This window comes from Periophthalmus magnuspinnatus, chromosome 8 (genome assembly GCF_009829125.3).
Source record: "Periophthalmus magnuspinnatus isolate fPerMag1 chromosome 8, fPerMag1.2.pri, whole genome shotgun sequence".
Taxonomy (NCBI): Eukaryota; Metazoa; Chordata; class Actinopteri; order Gobiiformes; family Gobiidae; genus Periophthalmus; species Periophthalmus magnuspinnatus.
The window spans coordinates 17,922,159-17,936,108 of record NC_047133.1 but is presented as its reverse complement, the minus strand read 5'-3'; the positions used below and the strand labels follow the sequence as shown (position 1 = coordinate 17,936,108).

The 13,950-nt window shown below is 38.8% G+C and overlaps 1 long non-coding RNA gene across 1 annotated transcript in view; it reads right to left on the bottom strand.

Moving 5' to 3' along the window:
- The window catches only part of LOC129456453 (uncharacterized), a 244,754-nt gene that overhangs the window by 14,783 nt on the left and 216,021 nt on the right, over nt 1-13,950 (bottom strand). The window contains exon 2 of the long non-coding RNA XR_008648777.1: nt 996-1,064. This is a non-coding gene — a long non-coding RNA (uncharacterized LOC129456453). The remainder of the gene's footprint in view (nt 1-995; nt 1,065-13,950) is intronic.

The window sequence follows — 13,950 nt, the reverse complement described above, 5'->3', positions numbered from 1 at the left end:
TTATAAATTTATTTCTACTATTATTATCATTATTATTATTGCACTGTATTATTACTATATGTATATTTATCCTTATTATGTTTTTATTTATTTATTTATTATTCTTTTTTTATTATTATTTTGCTACTTGTTTTTATTCCTTTGTTTGTTAGGCATGATTTTATATATTTATTTCTACTATTACTTATCATTATTATTATTATCACATGGTATTATTACTATATCTTTATTGTGTATTTATTTATTTATTTCTTCTTTGTATTTGCTCATTAAAAGGGAATCTCGGGGAAAACAGGTGGAAGGTGTGAGGTTTAAAAAGCGAGAAGAAATGTAATCAAACTGTAACTTGTATAACTGTAGATGACATCAACACAAAAATACATATATGGAGGATTTAACACTAGAAAAAACACGTGTAGCCAATAAAAACACAATAATGGCAATATACAAAATACTTCTACTACGATTACGACTATGACTACTACTACTTTACAGCAGTAATGCCATGGTAAAATGGGTTTAAACTGCATGGTAAGTACACACTATTTACCTCCACTCCAAACAATACTGAGAGGAGTTGCATCTCGGTTCAGTTTGTATTCTGTTCAGCCGCGGACATAAAGAACACTGTAGAGCAGTAAAGACGGCTACAAAACTAATCTGTGGCCACCAGACTCCAGTAAAAGACACTTTGCGTTACCTGAGCAGAGCCAATATAAAGTCCCAGACTGGTTCCACCGTGCCCACCTGCTGTTTGAGCTGTTTCCTTTGAGCGAAACTACCGGCCAATGATAACGTAAACTTCAACACTAAAAACTATCTTTTTTCCAACAGTTTATCGGGATTTTAAAGGTCCCATATTACTCTGTTTTCTGATCTATGTTCTAATGTTGTTTCCTCATCACAAACAGACCTGGAGTTGTGTTTTGTTTCATTTACACATGTTTAACACACAAACCCTGCATATTTACACTCATCTCTCTGAGAGAAAACACCCTGTTCCACCTTGTGATGTCATGTGGTAATACAGGAAGTGCTCCATTGTGTTTTTAAACTCCATACAGCTTCACTAGAATCATTAATTTGGATGATTTTCGACCTGGAACTGCCAATCTATACTGAAATAAAAGTAAAAAGGAGCTGTTAACTTGAAAACTACCACTTCATGACATCACGAGGTGGAACAGAGCATTTTGAGCTGTCGAGATGTAGACAGACTAATAATAAAAACTTACATGACGGGGAGCTTCGGAAATGTACTGTGTTTTTATTCAATCGATGACAATAAGGAATCTTAATATGCATGAAACACATTATCTTACCATAGATCTGCATTCAAAGTTCACTTTTTGGTTCATTTTTCTGGGCCATCACATAAGCGTCACATCTCAGCTTTTGAACTCTGAACCTCTCAATCAATACGCAGAAAAAAAATCAAAAATATCTTTACATCTGCAGTAATTTCAACTTCTGAACATGAGCACAGCCTGAGGTCAGATTGACTTTTTATCAGCGCAGAACAAGCAGAATCGTTAGAACCGTTTCAAACTCCCAGTGCATTATGGGATCGTGTTTAATGTCTCCGTTGATTCCGACTGGCTAAAGGTGAGGCAGACTTTTGTATTTAGACATGTGAGTGCACTGAACCACTGCCAGTATTGACCAAATAAACCTTCAACTCCCACAATCCCTTGCTACAAGACGTCCTCAGGCAAAAATGGCTCTGATCCAGGTCCATAAATGAGATGAGGGGAGGATTAGGAGACAGCACAATTCAGAGCTAAAATATGTTGTGCAAAAGAATTATGTGTCCCATGTGTTTATAGTGAAGAATATTTCAGCTATAACACATTATGCAAATGTAACCACTGATGACATGGCCGCCAACGTTAGCTTAGCCAAATGGACAGATTGCAAGCTTTTTTTCCTCATTTTTTGCGACACTTTGGTGAAAAAAACGAGCAGTTTACAAACATAAATTGCAAAAATCCATTAAAGGTGCACTGTGTAACTTTCCCAGTTCAGGGTCAATCACCTGCTTGTCTCTGGAGATGTCACTGCTTGACCTAAATGTTTCGCAATATTACTTCTTTATCCTCACGGAGAAACGAAAGAGGTGAACCAAGATATTTCTGAGTAACAATACCATCTGTAGCTGAATAAGACGGATATGATCAATGCCATACTGTGACAAGTGTCTTGCCCAAGGACACAACAACAGTCCCGCGATATTACTTCTCCATGCAGTGAAATCCGCTGAAATTTTGTCATAACCCATAAAATTTGAGTTAAAATTTTACAATTTTTAGGCACAATTGAAAAAAAAAGTTACTCGTTAACTCACCAGAACCAGATTTGTATTTCATATTTTTTATTTGATACTTTCGGACAAATAAAAGAGGCGACACTACGTACAGTAAGAATATGTTGTTGTTTTTTATCTATATGAATAACAAACCCACCTGTACTTGAATAAGATAAACATTTAAACTTTCAATGCCATACTGTGGAATATTTCAAGCAAACCCATATCATCTCCATGGTTACACATGGTCACATTTTTATATAGTGCTTTTCCACCTTCAAGACACTCATCAATGAAACACTCACTCATTCACACACACATTCACACACCAGTGTACACAAATACTGGGGGAATAGTGGGGTTAAGTGTCTTGCCCAAGGACACAACAATATAACTTCTTTATTTCATTGCGCTGAAACCCAAATAGGTTCAAAAATTTTGTTGTAACCATTCTGCGTCCTGATTGGCTGTTGGACTGTAGACCATTGTCCATCAGTCTCCTCTGTGCCGTGTCTCCTGTACAGTACAGAATGTGTTCAGACAAATTTACATAAATGTTGGATCACAGTGTGACTCTGAAGTGCTGTATGTTTGCAAGTTTTCTTCCCGACAAAACCCACAATGTCGATGAAACGTTCTGCACCGACAAAGGCGCCTACGAAGGTTTGAACTTTGAGAGAGTTTAAACAAGAGAGAAATGTGAGAAAATGTTAATGTCTGTGTGAGAAAAGTGTATAAAGTGTGTGGTGAGGGGTTTTACAGCTGCAAAACATAGAGAATTGTAAAAAATAAAGCCGACTACTTCACGGATTTCGCCTATTGCAGGTTATTCTTAGAACATAACCCTCGTGATAAACGAAAAAACACTGTACATGCAATAAACTCACCAGGTTTTGATTTTTTCATTTTAAGTGTCTTACCCAAGAACACAACCACAGTATTCATCTGTGAGAGGTGGAATCACACCTCCAACCTGTGGATCGGCGAATTTGACTGCTCAACCAACGATGTTTGCGTCAAAAGCAGGATTCAAGCCACCAACCTTCGGATCAGTGGACAAACACTCTACTAGCTCTTTATCATATTATGACGACCAGTAGGTTTCAGACCCTTAACACTGTAGAAAAGTTCCACTGTGCCGCTTTAAAACCACAGCCTCACCACGGTTCAATGCCAAAATCTGGCTCCAAATATGCATACTTTTAACTCTACTGTAAATGATTCAGCTGTTGAGCCACAAAACTCCAAATATCTCACAATGGAAATAATGTAATTACTGTGATCAGATCAGCAGGAACGAGGCGATATTTTTTCGCTTGACTCAGCCATTCAGCCGTTCAGCCGTTGGGTTTCTGCGGGGCATCTGGGACATTATTCCTCACAATGAAGCAGATCATCAATCGCATTTGAGCGCACACAGCTCTTTGAACACACATAAAACAGGTTCCAGCCGTGTCTGCAGCAGAACCTTTAAGAAAGTCCCACATTAAAAGATACAGCGGTTTGTTGTTAGCTTAGCATGTAAACACACGCTAGTCCGCGGCCGCCATTAGCGCTGTGACCGTAACTGAACATAAAGGACGTGTTTATCGTTAGCTTAAGCTCCACACGGAGACTCTAAGGTCAAACTCTTATTTCACTGACAGAAACAAACTTATTGGCAGCAGTGGAAGAAGTACTCCATTTTGTTACTTAAAGACGCACTGTGGAACTTTTCTGGCTCGTCTCTCAGAATGTGATTGCTTTAGCTGCATTTTATGACTTTAACCGGTGATGCCGATAGGTTGAGTTAAACGTCAGATCTGTGGATAGGCAGCCCTCACAGTGACAATGTATGCTCTTCAATGTATTTTGGAGCAGTATAAATATTTGTAATGAAGTACAAGAGAAATAGATGTATTTAATTAAATATGCGAGACAATTCCAGGCAAAGGAATGTGATATGTTCATGAGACAAGTAGATGGCACATCCTCCGTCAAAAAGTTACACAGTGCACCTTTAAGCAAAAGTACAGATACTAGAGGGAAAAAAAATCAATCTAAAGTAACGGTATCACATTAAAAAATTCTACTTAAGTAAAAGAATTAAAGTACCTGTTTAAAATGTACTCAGGGGTAAAAAGCACATAAAAAATGTAGTAAAGTTAAAGTAAAAAGTATCCGCTTTAAAATCTACTCACATAAAGTACAGATACCTAACATTTTTACTTAAGTACAGTACTTTACTAAATCTGCTTGGTCACATTTTATCCCTTCTGGTCTCTGTCCAGATTAACAGCAGCTCAGGCTTCACTCACTGACTCCACAGACATCAGCACTTTGACAGGTCCTGACAGATGTACGTCTTTAAAAACATGAAATAAAAAAACAGAAACATTCATGGACACATCTGCAGCTGGTGCCCTGGTTTAGTCCTGGTTTAGTCCTGGTTTAGTCCTGGTTTAGTCCTGGTTTAGTCCTGGTTTAGTGCTGGTTTAGTCCTGGTTTAGTCCTGGTTTAGTCCTGGTTTAGTCCTGGATTAGTCCTGGATTAGTCCTGGTTTGGTTGCCTCAACAAGCACAAGATTTCAAAATAAGATAATTAACCTTTGTTTGTCCCACACCGAGGACATTTCAGTGTGTTTTTCAGCAGAAGAAAACAAATATGAGATCATAAATTTTAAGATTTTAAAAAGGCCTTAAATCTAATCTAATCTAGGCACGGCAAGTTTGTTTGTACAGCAGACGTAACTCAGAGAGCTTTACAGAATAAGAAAGACATTAAGATCATAATAAAACAAATCAAAACAGAAATAAAATGAACTTGGAAAGAGGAGAGGTAAAACAAAAACCTTTCAGGCAAACACACAGATAAACAGAACTAAACCAGGACTGAACCAGGACTAAACCAGGACTAAACCAGGACTAAACCAGGACTGAACCAGGACTGAACCAGGACTGAACCAGGACTGAACCAGGACTAAGTATTGATTTTGAGCAGATTAATGAACACAAGAAGTACACATGTATTCTGTACACTTAAGGGTTCTATATTACACAAAACAAACTCTTAAGAGCTTTAACCCATGTTATAATATTGTTATCTCTTCAAAAACAGACCTGGAGTTGTGTTTTGTTTCATTCACACATGTTTGAGTAACACTTTATTTTATTTATCTGTTTACATCTCCAAAGCTCAAAATGTTCTGTTCCACCTTGTGATGTCATGCAGTGGTAGTTTTCAAGTTAACAGCTCCTTTTACCTTTAGTTCAATAGAGACTGGCAAGTCCAGGGCTGAAATGATTCAAAACATTATAGTGAACGGAGTGTACGAAGTTTTAAAACACAGTGGAGCACTTCCTGTATTACCACATGATGACATCACAAGGTGGAACAGAGTGTTTTCAGTTTGAGAGAAGAACTCAGCCTAAATTTACAGTTACAGTTTACAGTTTGTGTGTTAAACATGTGTGAATGAAACAAAACACAACTCCAGGTCTGTTTGTGATGAGGAAACAACATTAGAACAGATCAGAAAACAGCGAAATTCACTTTTAAATTTTTTTTCGAAAAGCAGTGAAGAAGAAAATCCCACCATCTTCCATTAGAACATAAGTTAAATGCTTTGTTTATGGGCACATTCACACTTCACACGTCCTCTTATATGATCTTAGTTCTATCCCAGTTCAAATCAAAAACTACTCCTAGTTTGGTACTGTTCAAGTACTGGTTTAGTCCTGGTTTAGTCCAGGTTAAGTTCCGAGTTTAGTCCCAAATTGGATGTAGTAGTTGTGCTAGTGTGAATACTTCCTAAGCGTCCTTTTTAATTCACTTTCACATAATTACTCAAGGCAGACGACCAAAGGACACATGGACAGTAGTTAAAGTATGACCAAACATACTGTGTGCAGATGTAGGCTCCACAGCAGTCGCAGCAGCAGCAGGTTTATTTGAGGGGATGACCTTTCGGGGTCGGGGTCCCTGGATCGGCCTCGGCTCTAATTAACTCGGACAGGCTCTGTGCATGCTCTGATTAACTACAACAAGAGGCCCTGAACTCCGCGAGCTCTGGTGGAAATGAGCAACCTTCAGCTGCCCGGCCTGTCTGCAAGGATAACGTCGAGAGAAAGGATCTGTAAAGAAGCCCAACCCCCGCCTCACCTCTGCCAAAATATAACTTCTACTTAAGTTTGAGCGGCTGTCAAAGAGGGATTTCCTGGACTTTCTTGTGTGAAAACGTAGCAGTTGGAGGTGAGAACGGGGAGGTTTGCCGAAGGTAATAAAAATATAAAGCTCCTCATAGGAACCTGTTTTTTTTAATAAGAGATAAGGCTGGTTGGAAGTGAGGTCAGGTGGTGCTGGGCTGGTGAGTCTAAGGGGATTGTGTCCATGTATGCTTTGGGTTACATACATAGGCTGTATATATGAATGGACATAGCTAACCTGCTAGCCGCCGCGTTCTGAATAGATTGTTTGCAAGGTTGTGCAAACATGAGAAAAATTATATCTTAAAGCAAGTTCCATTTCTTGAAAAGTTGTAGTTCCAAACACAGTGTTACAAAGACAGCAAAAATATGACATAACATAAATAAACGTAAACAGTGAGGGCGAAATCGTCACATGCATCACATCATTTATTTAATATGGATTATGTTAAAATCTCATCTGGTCTTGCTGTCATGAAATCAATCTCATGTCTCGTCTGAAAATTGGATCTCATCCCACCTATAGACTGTATAAAGAAATGGACTGAGGGAGTGTGACTTAACCCACAGCGTTCAGCTCCAGTCAAATGAAGCTCATCGAGGCTAACGGTTATAGGGCAGAGTTCCGACCACAAGTATCACGGCAACCAAAGAGCCAGTTCGAGTGAGGCTGTTGAAGGTAAAGCCCCTTCACCACCCGCACCGATGGTTTAGCAGGAAGCGGGCGCTTAGCAACGCTGTCAATCAAACCTGTTGCTACCGCTAGCAGGAGCGACCTCAGGGAAAAAAATTCACCTGATTTGTGTGTTATTAATGTTAATGTATCTTGATTTACAGACAAAATAGCAAAATTAAAAACCCAGGAACGTGTAGAGCGGATTAATACAAACATTTTAAGACCAAAATGATGAGTCTGACAGCAGCAGTTACAGAGAGAGGGGCCACAGTTTTTCAATAGAAAGTGAACTGGAGCCGGAGTGGATGGAGCCAGAACTGCGCACATGAGAACTCCCTATTTGGAACATGGCGGATAGCACATTACCTATTTATATATACAGTTTATGGTCAAATCCCTGTTATTTTTAACGCCAACACAGCTGACCAAACTCTACTTACTTATCTAATTGTGATTCTATAATAGTGATGTATCAACCTTTATAAAACGACTGCTTCACCACCTGAACCACTGTCACCACCTGTCACCACCTGTCAACACCTGTCAACACCTGTCACCACCTGTCACCACCTGCCTCTGATGTTCTTATGAAGGGCAGGTTCAAAGTTCAAAGTTGCTAACACAAATCAGGCTACAGAATATGTTCCTGTCCATTTCAAATTTCAAACATCATTCGACCCAACCTCCTGTAAGCTAGCTGTTTATTACATGGTCTATCTATAAGTAATTTAAAGCTACAGTGAAACTTTTTTCGTATAAGGTCCGCAACCTGCTTGAAGATGTCTTTGCCAAGAAAGTTCCACAGTATGGCATTAACAAAGCAGGTGACGCCATTAGGCCAAGTTATCGTACAGGTCAGTAAAATGTAAAAATGCATGTCGTTCTATGCAAGATAAGTTTAATGCCATATTTTGGAACATTCCAGGCAAAGAAATAACGTATCCATAACAGCAGGTAGGTGGCGGACCCCCTACCACTGCTCCTGCTGGATACGAATGTCCATATTGGCCAAAATATCATATATATATATATATATATATATATATATATATATATATATATATATATATATATATATATATATATATATATATATATATATATATATATAAAAATCCATCCATTAATTTTCTTATCTGGGGCCGGGTCACAGGAGCAGGGACCCACACACTTCCCCCACCCCAGACACTTCCTCCAGCTCCTCCGGTGGGACCCCAAGGTGTTCCCAGGCCAGCTGAGAGTAGGGATGAGACAATAAACAGGATAAAAAGGGTTGACATCGTTTGTGGGATATTTTATATAATCGTGATAATTGGCAACAAAGATAATCGCCATTATATCACCTGAATGTGCAGAAAAAACAACTTATCCACTGGGGAACCGGTAAGGGGTACAAACAGACCCCTGTTGTCTGGGACCCCAGGGTCTTAGGGAGTCTTCCTATTAATTTGTATTACAGGGGGGCCATGTGAGGCGTATTGCCCCGGGCCCCCAAATTTCAGTTGACGGCCCTGCTCATCCATAATATTCTTAAAGTTAAAGCTATAATTCTTCACATCCATAACAGCTTTAATCATTATCGTGGTATAATCGTTAATCGCAATTATTTCGGCCATGATAATCGTCACAGAAAATTTCCATATCGTCCCATGCTTAGCTGCAAGACATAGTCCCTATAAGTATATAAAAAAAAAAAACATATATAAAACATCGATACCAACTGAATTAGCCCATCGTATTTGATCCTAACATTTCTGTAAACAAAAACCCCTCGCAGCTCCTGTCAGCTCCCATCAACCTCCCACCGCTTTGACCGTGTCCCTCGTGTTTGTCTGGCCCTGTCAAAACCGCTTCCCCTCACTGTACCCTTCATCATCATCATCAAGCAACAAACACAAAAGCAGAGCCACGGACCACACAAACGCACGACAGGAGTCAACAGGTCCCCCCCTCTCCCCCGCGACACCGGCGAGCCCCTTCAGCTGTGACTATAACCGGGGTGACACAAGAAGCCAGACAAAAGCAAATGTTTATGTCTTCGAGAGCCGCGGAAACTCAAAGTGAATACAAATATAAGCCACCGTGCAGCCAGGCAGCGGTCCCCTCTCCAGCAGCACTGATTCAACCTCGAATACGCTCTGCCATCTAGTGGAGCGCTCGGGTACAGCAGGAGGCAGCACTGGAGCTATTTTAATATGAAAAGTGAATTATCATTGAGCTGGATTTTAAAAACATGCAGAAATAATCAACCACGGAGCAAATGTGTGTGTTTTTAGCAGCAGATCAACAGCTAAATTGTCACGCTAACACTTTAAACCAACACAACTAGCACTTCTACTCACAATTACCATTATTATTTTTATTATTTATTGTTTTTATTTATTTTATAGTTTACAAAATGCATAAATCTACAACAAAATCATCTCATCTAAATGACTTAAATCAGTTGTTTAGAAAAGGAAGGAGTAGAGCCACGTCCCCGCCACTAGAGGGGGCAGTGACGAGATGCTAGCTTTGTCAGGAGCCCCTGACTGTGTTCATTTCCATACAATACAGATGCACACAGGCAACGTGAATATATTAGCATACGATATGATGTTTCTCTCCCTACGCAGATGTAATGGAAACAGACGCACTGCCGGTGTTTTAAATCAAATTATACAACGAGGGAGACGGTATATGAGGGAAAAGATGTGTGGTATAAGCTGAATATAAGTCAGAGTTGATGCAGATGTGCAGTTGTACACGTAATAACAGTCACTTGATGTTCCCCCGCTGCTTCTGTCATGTACGGGGTTCGTTTTGCGTAGGGGAGGGGTTTAAAGTGGGTTTGTTCTCGTGGAAAGCTGGACACGGCGAGTACTCACCTGTGTGTGGGACAAGAGCGGAGTTTCCTGGATTGGAACAAGTATTTTTCAGCAGTGGGAGAAAAGCAGCAGGTGTGTTATGTGATAAAAACAGAAAAAATAAGGACGAGTCTCATAGTAGTGACAGTGATGTGTGGAGTGTATGATGTTAGTAGCAGTAGTAATAGTAGTAGTATCAGTAGTAGTAGTAGTAGTTGTAGTAGTAGCAGTAGTAGTAGTAGTAGTAGTAGTAGCAGTAGCAGTAGTAGTGGTAGAAGTATTGGTAGTAGCAGCAGCAGTAGTAGTATCAGTAGTAGTAGTAGTAGTTGTTGTAGTAGTAGCAGTAGTAGTAGCAGTAGTAGTAGTAGTAGTAGTAGTAGGAGTAGAGGTATTGGTAGTAGCAGTAGCAGTAGTAGTAGCAGTAGTAGTGGTAGTAGTAGAAGTATCAGTAGTAGTAGTAGTAATAGTGGGAGTAGTGTGGTGGTAGTAGTAGTATTAGTAGTAGTGGTAGTAGTAGTAGAAGTATTGGTAGTAGTAGCGGTAGTAGTGGTAGAAGTAGACGTATTGGTAGTAGTAGTTGTAGCAATAGTAGTAGTAGTATTTATGTAGATGTGGTAGTACAAAAAGGCTGAAATTACTTGCTACATTCAGTGTGTTAATTTGCCTAAATACTCATTGTGTAACGTAGTAGTAGCAGTAGCAGTAGCAGTAGTAGCAGTAGTAGTAGTAGCAGTAGCAGTAGTAGCAGTAGTAGCAGTAGCAGTAGTAGCAGTTGGCTCATTGTGTACTCTCTGTCAACATGAAATATGTGAGTCTGCTCTGTCTGTGTAATGTATTTGACCTTCACAGCATCAGTGACAAAGACAGAAACATGCCTCTAGTTAACGTGAGCAGTGTTAAGTTGTTGTGCTGTTAAAATATGTGCAGACTGTGAGTGATGCTTTAAAACTCAGTACTTACCTGGAGAGGAGGAGAGGAGGAGAGGGGGAGAGGGGGAGTGAGGGAGAGCAGGGATGAGCCGGGAACGCCGCAGGAAAGGTGACCCGGAAATCCAAGGGCAGGACAGTGGAGCGCAGCATCCCATGGAATCATGAGGAGAGAGACAGAGAAAGAGAGAGAGAACATTAGCCATGAAAAGACTATATCAGGAGCAGCAGTGGCTTAGTTGGTCGCCCACTGATCAGGAGGTTTGTGGTTTGATGCCCCATCTCCAACGAGGGATGGGCCAATAAACAGTAATATAGTTTATCATGATAAAAACATAGATAAGAAAATAAAAGATAAAATATATGTCATTGCGATAATCTCTAACAAAGATATTCACCCGTATAACTCTGGAATGTGCAGAAAAAAATACTGTAGTAGTAGCAGCACCAGCAGTGTTAGGAGTATCAGCACTAATAGTAGCAATAGTAGCAGCAGTATTAGTAATAACAGTAATAGTAGTAGTAGTAGTAGTAGCTGCTGTAGTAGTAGTAGTAATAGTTGTAGAAGTAGTAGTAGTAGTCGTAGTCGTAGTTGTAGTTGTAGTTATAGTAATAGTAGTAGTAGCAGCAGCAGTAGTAGTGACAGTAGTAATAGTAGTAGTAGTAGTAGTAGTAGTAGCAGTAGTAGCAGAAGTAGTAACAGTAGTATTTGAATAGTAATAGTAGTAATAGTACTAGTAGTAATAGTTATAATTGTAATAGTAGTAATAGCTCTATATTCTGAATGTGGGTTCATATTTTCTTGTTTTTAAGTTACAGAATGCCAAAAACGTCTATATATGTGAACTAGTCTATTTTTATTTAGACAAAAAACAATAAAAGGTAAAAAACATAAACATTTAAGCCGATTTAGTTTCTTCTGTGTCGATGTCTAATAAACAGGAACCATTCAACAGCTCACATGACCTCTGACCTGAGACAGAACACGAGGTACAGAGTTTACAACGTTTTAAAGGCTCATGTTACACTGTTTTCTGATCTACGTTATAATGTTGTTTCCTCATCACAAACAGACCTGGAGATGAGTTTTGTTTCATTCACACATGTTTGACACACAAACCCTGCACATTTAGGCTGAGTTCTTCTCTCAAACTGAAAACACTCTGTTCCACCTTGTGATGTCATCATGTGGTAATACAGGAAGTGCTCCACTGTGTTTTTGAACTCTTCACTAGAATAATTTGGATGATTTCACATCTGGAATTGCCAATCTCTACTGAACTAAAGGTAAAAGGAACTGAAATCTACCACTTCATGACATCACAAGGTGAAACAGAGCACATCAACAACAACATATGAATAGGTGAATAAGTTGGATACTTCACTAAAACTGCACTGAACATGTAGAAAGTTAGGGTATTCTTTATTTTCATGTAAGTTTATGCAGAACATGATTCAATCTGTAAAATAAATGAAGACTTCCATCGCAAAAACAGTTCTCTCTATTTTGAAAAATGGCCAGAAAAAGTGTTTTTGTTTTCGTTACCATCTCGGGATATTATCAGTGAGAATAATGTAGGGTGGATTTTATCAAGACGGGATGGGATTATATAATATATGTAATACATTTTTGAAACGATCACTAGACTCAAAGTAAACTACAAGCCTCCAATGAGCTTTTCAAATGGCACTTTTCTGTTTTTGCAAATATGTATGTTTCCATGGATACACATATGAATGTACAGGTACAGTGCATTGCTGTTATTAATATGCACATAATGGTTGTGTGTCCTCCAAATACACAAACATAAATATTCATCATGGTCACATTCCACTTTAAGCCCTGTAAATGCACCTGGTACAAGAGTGAAAGCAAAGAGAACTATTTTCACACTCACTCTCCCATTCTGATGTAAATTAATTCAAACAGGTTCAACTATTGTGGAAATATATAGTTTTATGCTAATATACAGCTGCTATCAACTTGATGGGGTTTCATTAGCAGATGGGTGACCAAAGCAGCCATTTTGGAAAACATAATGTAATTTAGTCAGATGTGGCAAAGGTGACATGAATTTGAGAACTGTTATATAATACAGAACGACATCTTGAATATATTTGAGGTTTCGGATGTAGCCCGCTGACCCCGGTGGAGGTGTTTCAAAGCATTCTCACCCACAACGCTGAATATATTTGAGTTGAGCTGTAATCTCTTTTTTCCGTAACAAATTTCAACCTAATTCCCTTGGCTTGCGTTCATTGGAGATGTCATGAATCCTTATAATTTTACTAAGAAGAAACAATGATTTAAAGCAGAACTATGCAACTTTTCCGGTAGGGATTCCGACATCTCCTCGTCTCCGTGGCAATGTCATGAGTTTGCCTGTTATGTAATGTTTGGTATTAATGTTTCTAGACTGGACTCATTCAGTTATGGGTGTTTCTGTTACTGAAAAAACTACTTTGAGAACTGCGAGAGGGCTCACCTCTCCATAAACCTGAGCTATAACTTGGCTGGGTGGCGTAACGTGGTTGTCTCCATGGAAACAGATACATTTAATGCCATGTTGTGGAACATTCTCAGCAAAACAAGAACATCTACTCAAATTCACAGTGGGGCAAAAATAAAAACTGAGAAAGATTCACGGGACAAACTTAATATTTATTTGAAAAATTGACTGGTTATGTGAAATATATTGAACCAAAAGTACTTAACGGCTCTTTATTTATTTGTTATTTATTTTAACTTTTTAACTCTTTTTATTATGTTTTTGAAATATAGAACGAACGGGGAAAAAAATACTAATACATAAAAACGAATAACAGAAGTGAATACCTGCACATACACATATCTATACAAATATTTATACTTATACACATAGGAGGACTGTCTCAAAACGTACCTATTATTAAAATACTCAATAAAAGGCTGCCAGATGGTATAAAAAAGCTCTTGTTTGTTTCTCAGTGTATGTCTGGTTATTATGATCTAACTATTATTATCGATAAACCA